Source organism: Panthera tigris, chromosome B3, assembly GCF_018350195.1.
Source record: "Panthera tigris isolate Pti1 chromosome B3, P.tigris_Pti1_mat1.1, whole genome shotgun sequence".
In the NCBI taxonomy this organism is placed as follows: domain Eukaryota; kingdom Metazoa; phylum Chordata; class Mammalia; order Carnivora; family Felidae; genus Panthera; species Panthera tigris.
Window position 1 is genome coordinate 66,087,229 of NC_056665.1, and position 7,845 is coordinate 66,095,073.

At 38.0% G+C, this 7,845-nt stretch overlaps 1 non-coding gene across 1 annotated transcript; it reads left to right on the forward strand.

Moving 5' to 3' along the window:
- Positions 1-7,021: 7,021 nt before the first annotated feature.
- On the forward strand, positions 7,022-7,123 carry LOC122239845. The gene has a single exon (XR_006219223.1). It is a non-coding gene; the product is annotated as a U6 spliceosomal RNA (small nuclear RNA).
- Positions 7,124-7,845: the final 722 nt, after the last annotated feature.

Genomic DNA, 7,845 nt, shown 5'->3' on the forward strand with positions numbered 1-7,845 from the left:
CAGGAGGATAACATTTTGCCAGCTTATGCTGCTAGCCCATAAGAATGGAAACTTTCATACCTCCTGCCACTAGTCTGATTGCCACAGCCGCAGAGTGACAGACAGCCTGATCTGTAGTAACTCTCAAAGAAAATGCAACCCTGTGTAGACAAAGAGGGCACACAGCTAATTTTGGGAGACTAAGTCTCTTGAGGAAGGAAGATTAAAATAAACAACTAGAATAGAAAGGGCGTTAGCAAATTTGAACTAATGAAAGAGATGGAAAGAGAAATGAAACAAATAGAAACGACTCTCCAGGAGATACATTTAGAGTCTAAAAAAGATTTTTTGGAACTGTGTTACTCAGCTTGGGCTGCTACAATAAAATACCACAGATTGGATGATTTATAGAACAGACATTTATTTCTCACAGTTCTGGAGAAGTCTAAGATCAAGGTGTCAATGGATTCACTTCTTGGTAAGGACACTCTTCTTGCCTTGCAGACAGCTGCCTTCTTAAGCTCTATTCTCACATGGTGGAGAGAGGAAATGTCGGTATCTCTTCCCCTCCTTGTAAGGGTGCTAATCCCATTGCGGGGGCTCCACCTTTATGACTTCTTTAAACCTAATTCCTTCCCAAAGGCTTCTGCTCCTAATACCACTCCCACTGGGGCTATGGGTTCAACATGTGAATTTTGAGGGGATATAAACATTCAGTCCATAATAAGAATGTATAAAACTGATTGCCAAATGAAAAATTTTAATAGTGGCACTAAAAAAGAATATAATCTTTGCTGAAAATAGAATTACTGTTCTGGGAGCTTGAGAGAAAGAAATAACTTATAAAGCACAGCAAAAATACAGAGAACCATGCCTGCAGTGATCAGGCAATATCCAGGAAACTTTACGTGTGAATACAGGATTTCTAGAAAAAGAATATAAAATATATAGAAAAGCTTTATGTGGAAGATTAGATTATTTTCAAAAATACTCCTCACTTCACCCCTCAGTGGCCAGGTGGAAAGTGCATGAGTTTCTGAGCAGAGACATTTAGAAGTCCAGCCAAATTCCTGACAGGTCTCTGAAATGCCTACTTTTCTCCACCAAGAGATATACATGCAATAGAACTGTGGCTCTTGAAGGTACTATCCCAGAAAAATACATGTAGACTTAACCTAAACCCTATATGAGGTTGAGAGTCTGGACTAGGCAGCCTAGCTAAGCCCAGTCCAGATCAGCTGACCTATAGCCAATCTAGAGACCTCAGAAGAAGCTTATTGTAAATCAGTAAGATTTGGGAGTTATAGGTTTGGCATCATCACCAAAGCAAAAAAAAAAAAAAAAAGGCAACACAAAATAGTTCAACAAATGACTGATGAAAATTTCCTTGAGCTGAAGAAAGACTTGAGTCTTTAGATTGAAATGTGTCGTTCAGTCTCAAAAGAGAATTAAGGAGAACAAACTTACAACTATATATATCCTGGCGAAATTTTAAGAATCAATTGTAAAGGAAAGGGAACCAGTTTGGTATAAATATTCTTATCATTCTTTATATAGAAGACGACAGAAAAAGGAACCGCTAACCAGAAATTGTTTGCCTAAGCAAGATATCATTTATCTCTTAAGACAAGAGAAAGTTAAGGCCCTTGAGAATATGCCAGTCAGTTACCTATTTGAGGAAAATCCTTGAGGAAGGACTCCAACTTTGTGCCGATGGATTAATACGTCTCAAGATAATGGGAGATAAGGAGGGAAAGGAAAGTGTACTAACAAATCTTGCAATAATTAGGCCTCAGTAGGTAATTAAAAATTAACTGATAATTTATTATATAAAGTAAGGATAAATTTATATAATAGAAATTTATTATATAAAGCTAAACAACAGAGAAACGCTGAAAGAGATAACATAAACATAGTTTGAAATTAAGAATTATAGACTACCTAAGTAAAATTCTGTGGGACAAAGAAACACTCTAAAGATCTGATCTCATTGGGGAAGAGCAAAAAATTGGGGAATGAGATTTCCTAATAGTTTCTTTGAATGTTTGAGGAAAGAGGAGAGGAAGCAGTGATCAGACAAGCCTATTGGTGGGAGGCACAATTATTATCTGATATTGATCTATTAATAGAATTTATATTTTAAATTATTAATATCAGGGAAGGGACTATAGTTCCTAGTGAAATCAATAAACATAATTTCTATTTCCAAATTAACTGGGGAGGAAAGGAAAGAAGGAGGATGAAAAGAAACTTAGAAGTCAGCAAAATTTAAGGGAACTGAAGAAACCATAATAAATTCTAATAAATACTCTACATAAAATCAGATAAAAACCATCCCAATAAATGCAAATGGAGCAAATAGCTGTACCTATGCTAAGTGCTGATAAAGAATAATGTCTCTTTTCTTTTGTTTAATAGTTTTTCTTTTAAGTTTATTTATTTATTTTGAGAGAGAAAGAGAGCATGCGCAGGGTAGGGGCAGAGAGAAATGGGGAGAGAACATCTCAAGCAGTCTCTGCACTGTCATGGTGGAACCTGACTCAGGCCTGGAACTTACAAACGGAGAATATGACGTGAGCAGAAACCAAGAGTTGGACGCTTAACCAACCAAGCCCCCGGTGCCCCTGTTTAATACTTTTGATTATCTGACGTAGGATACAGTTTAAGACTTTAAAAAAATTAGAACGAATTAAAGTTGATTTTAATAAATTTAGTTATGGAAAATAGCATTTATATTTTAGAGTCTCTTATTTCCTGGGGTGTCTGGGTGGCTCAGTTAAGCGTCCGACTTTGGCTGAGGTCATAATCTCACAGGTGGTGAATTTGAGCCCCATATGGAGCTGTAGGCTGTGTCGGATTCTGTGTCTCCCTCTCTCTCGGCCCCTCCCCGCTCACTCTGTCTCTCTCTCTCTCTCAAAAATAAATAAACATTAAAAAAATTTACATTTTGTTATTTCCTTATTACATTTTTACTGAGAAAGCTATGTATAGTTTTCTTTCTCTAAGCGTTCTAGCTATTAAGTTGGGTTGTAGAGATATTGAGCACAATAGTAATTAAAAATTCGTCACACAAATATGAAAAATATGAGATTGTTTTCTCAAAGTTCTAGCAAAAAGTGGTTCTCTACTCAATTTTTATAATGACCAATGTCTAAGCTACTTATCTCATGCAGAGTTGGGTTTAATAATAATGCCTTTTTTATATGAGTGTAATAATAATGCCTTTTAAAATGTATTCAACATGTTCGTGGCTTGGTAGACAAACTGCTAGAAAATTATTTACTTTATCCTTGTGTTAATTGAAGAGGTATTTTATTTTTTCAAAAAGATGGAGGATTATAAAAAGGAGAATTTTTTCTTAAACAGTGTATCAATGAGAAATATTATATATAAGACTGTACATACACTGATGAAGTGAGGTGTTTAAGGTCCTGTTAAAACTTGTGATATTTCCTCATTACAGAGCTCTATGAAGGAATTTCAACAGAGAAAGAGAGAATAAGTGACCATTAACCAGTGATAATGACCAAATTCATGTGATATTTGTAGCTCAGCTGATCGACTATAGTTTTGAGTCTGAATCAGTCTTGTCCCGGCATTGCATTTGACTTACACTTTAAAATAGATGTTTTGGGGTTACCTGGGTGGCTCAGTCCATTAAGCGTCTGACTCTTGATTCTGCACAGGTCATGATCTCACAGTTCGTGGGTTCAAGCCTCGCATCAGGCTCGTGATCCCCTGCTTGCTCTCTATCTCTGTCTCACACAACAGATAAATAAGCATTAAACATTTTTTTAAAAATAAAATACACCTTTTCATTCTCTTCCTCTTTTTCTGTCTCTTTGTTAATCTTAAAGGAAAGTTTTTGACGGTTTTCAAAATTGACTCCCAGCTTTATAAATGGCTCATGAATAAGCATTGTCTAAAGGAGAATCCAAACCAAGCTAATATCTTTCCAGGAGCAAGAAACCGTTGTTTCCGGGGTCTCTAAAATCTATGTTTTCTGTAATCAAAAAGGGTCAAAATCTATTCTCACATTCCCACCTCTCTCTGATTTCCAGAACACAACACCCAAGTCTTTGATTTTTTTCCCTTTGCTAGTTGCTGAGCAGAGAATTATACAGCTCAATAAAATGAAAGACTCAGCACTGGGTGGTTCATACAAGTGGCTGAAGGGATTTTGAGATAGGTTAATGGTTCCGATTGTTTTCTTATATTGATTTTTAAGATGATTATATTTTATTTATGGGGGAAAAACTTGGACTTGCATGTGAACTGCCTTGAGGGTAAACTAGGCCTCTTACACACAGAAAAATTTTATGTGAATTTGTAATGACTTGTAGGAAATAAAGAGAGTGGGAATATGCTTGTAAATAACTCCTTTCACTAACAACAACAAAATGGCTATGACTTTAGAAAATCTGTTTAGACCAAGTGGTTGAATTAGTTTAATGGAACCACTTTAATAGTCAACAGAAACAGAAGCAAAAGATAGTCCTTTTTGGCTCTAGTCCAAAGAAAGGTCAAAAGGGTTGATTCTCTAGGGTGGAGGGGTAAGAGGATGGGGGAGATAGTCCCCCTTGGGTGGGTGGGACAGCTGGTCAACTCCTCCCGATGCTTGGCTTTTGAGATTACTTGCGGTCTTTCAAAGGTTGCTGCAGAAGCCTGTCATATTAAGGAGGGATTGCCCTAGTTCTGGAATCCTGAGATAATGCCTTTCTCTCCTTGCAGTACTGGCTTGAATTTTTTGGATCTATTTCAAGCAGAGCAGATGACTAATCACCCCCTTCTGCTAGTTGATAATGGGTTGTCTATAAAACCTTGTTTTTGTATGGTTACCTTCTTGGGAAGTTCGTGTCTTTTGAGGAACATTCACAACTGAAAGGCAAGGAAAATGTCCACTCCAGGGTGTAGTAAAGCTGACAGGGAACAAGAAAAAAACACTAAATGACTTGGCTCTGTTGTTTTTTTAGTTTCCTGAGAGAAAGTGGCCTTGACCCCCATGCATTACTGCTTTTGAGATTGTAACAGCAGATGGTACAAACTGACAGTTGGTGAAGACAACTAAAGGTGTTTGTAACATTGCAGGGCTGTACAGGTGACTTTAAAAACGAAGGATTTGGAAGTGATAAAAAGTGGAGACTGGCAATAGGGATGGTAATAAAGCCACTAGCTACTTGAGGCAATGTCCTTTTTTATTTTTTCCTTTTATTGCATCTGATTGCAAATTAAAGTGGGGAGAAAAGATTAACCCCAGGCAGAAAAGAATATTCAGCCCCTGCCTCAGTGGTTTTCAAAACAAAAAACTGTAGTCTTTGATTTTTAGATTTGATTTTTTTTTTCTTTTGCCTGCTGGTTGCCATACAAAGAGATATAGCTCAATAAAATGAAAGATCCACAACGCTGTGTTTCATAGCAAGGGCCTGGAGGGATTCTGAGCCAGGTTAATGGATATGATGGTTTTCCCTTCATTGATTTTTAAGATGATTATATTTTATTTATAGGCGAGAAAATAATAGTTAATCTTAGATTTATTGAAAACTTATTGCAAGGCTGCATAAATTGATAACAATAACAGTACATTTAGGGCAACAAAAGTAGACTTGTCTTTAATCCCTTAAGTGCTGATGTGCAGGGAATCTATTGACTTGAAATTAAATATGCTCTAACCTACAACGGAATCCAGGTGGAGAAGAGTTATATTTTTCAGGCTGCTCTGAAATATTTCATTACACAAAGCTTTTGTATACCTGAGGTGTTCTTTTGTAAAAACTGTGAAAAAAAACCTAGGAGTCGAAAGCTCAGGGATATTGGCATGTTGCTCTCTGGGGGCCTTAAGAACTGACTTCCAAATCAGTCAGTTATTTGTCAGCTAAAAAGCCTACTGGTCAACCATAATTGTTCCAGAGATTTGAATCTAAAACCAGGACGTGTGTGTTCTAAGATGCAGGAAAAAAAAAAAAACACAAAAAACAAAACCCCTCAAAACATCAGCTGATCATAACTCAGAATTCCATTGCCTTAAAATGATTGTAATTTATTTTTATGTCTTAAACGAATTTGATACAGGAGGGCTGTGTCCAAGGACCTAGGCGAGGGTCCTGTAGGACCAGCCAGGAGAGTCCTTGGCTTCACGCAGGATAGAAATCAAATGTGAAGCAAAGAAAGTGAAAGCAGAGTTTATTGAATAACATGAGTGACAGGCAGAAAACAGCAGATGGAGTGTCTGGGAGACTCAGAAAGGAAAGGAGAATGAGTCTCATTGTTTGAGGTTAGGGTTTATATTGGAATGAGGTCTAGGGTACGTGTTCCTTCAGGAATCCAGGGTAGGGTCCAGTCAGAGGCGAGTGTCAGGTGAACAATAGGCGTCATTCCATAAATCACCAAAGGTACGGGGTGTTGATGCCCATGTCAGTGGAGGTTTGCCCATGTCAACGGAAGTGAACATCCTGGAACGTGTTTGCGATCTGGCTTGTCTTATATGTTATCAGGTGTTCGGGTCCTAGGACAAAATTCTGAGCATGATTAACTTTTCTGCTTTCTCCTTGAAGTGGGAACATAGCTTCTTTGGCTTTTTCAGAAATGGGGCCTAGCAGAAAAATAGCCCAGACAGAGCCTGCCTAAAATGGAGTCCTCCCTTAGCTTCTCTATCTCAAATTCAAAGACCTCATGGATTTGGGGCAAATGAATGCCCGTTAGCCAACCAGGGACAGTAATTTCGCCTAGTCGGGATAGAACGTTGGGTCTTTGTCTCTCAAAAGACTGAGTAATTGTCAATACAGATCTGGGGCACAGAAATGTCAGTTAGAGGTTCTTGATATGCAGTGCTTATCCAAAGTGGAGGAGCAAAAATAAACTCTCCAGCAATTTAATTAGTCAGAGTTTTCCAGATAATTGAATGTTTATGCAGAGAAAGGAGAAGAAATTAAAATTTAAAGTGTTTTGGAGACAGAGAACTTTGACCGTTGAGTCACCCAAAATGCCAATGTAACATTGTTTTACAGTATTTCAAAGTTCTCTTTTATTAAAAGTGCCATATTGGGCTTGCTTTGGCAGTGCGTGTACTAAATTTGGACCAGTATACAGATTAGCACGACCTTTGTGTAAGGATGATATGCAAATTCATGAAGGTTTTTTTTTTTCACTCTCAGCCAGAAGTACAACATGTATGTGCAAAAGCTAAAATGGCTTAACATTATGTTACACTTTATACTAAAAATGTATTACTGTGAATGGTCTATAATTAAGCCCAATGAGACATCTAGGGAGTCCATACATGCATCCGTGAGCAGATGCAGTTTACTTATTTATAGAATGTTTCTTTTTGAAAAACTAGTGGTGGACACATTTGGATCCCATTTATACAGTTACAAAAATAAAGATTCGATTACGGCCACTCTTCCCCAAAAAGTGCCATAGTCACTCATGCTGTGGCTAATAGGAAGGGTAGAAGTTGACTTTTCCCCGTGTTTAAAGGTAAACTGAGGCCTAGTCAACAACCTAAGTTTATTGGAGCCAAACTTGATTCCCATGGGCCGGCCCCAAACCGAGGTGGTAGGAAGCGCCTTGCTGACAGGAGCTTCGGGAAGCTGCTTGTGAAGAGAAGAGGCAGAAGCCCAGCAGGAAAATATTTAGTTTGGCTAGAGCGTCAGCATCTGCCTTATTTGGAAAAGCCAGGCTGGCTGCTTGCGGTAGGTTGTTCTTAGCTTTTGAGTTCTTAACCTTGACGCATCTTAGGCGTAGGTTTTGGTTTGCTTAAGCTGGTTGCTAAGGTATTAGAACTACCTCAGTCTAATGTCCTCCTTGTGTAATTAAGTGAACACCTGCAAGACTGACGTTCACTTTCAAATGACACTATGGGCTTGT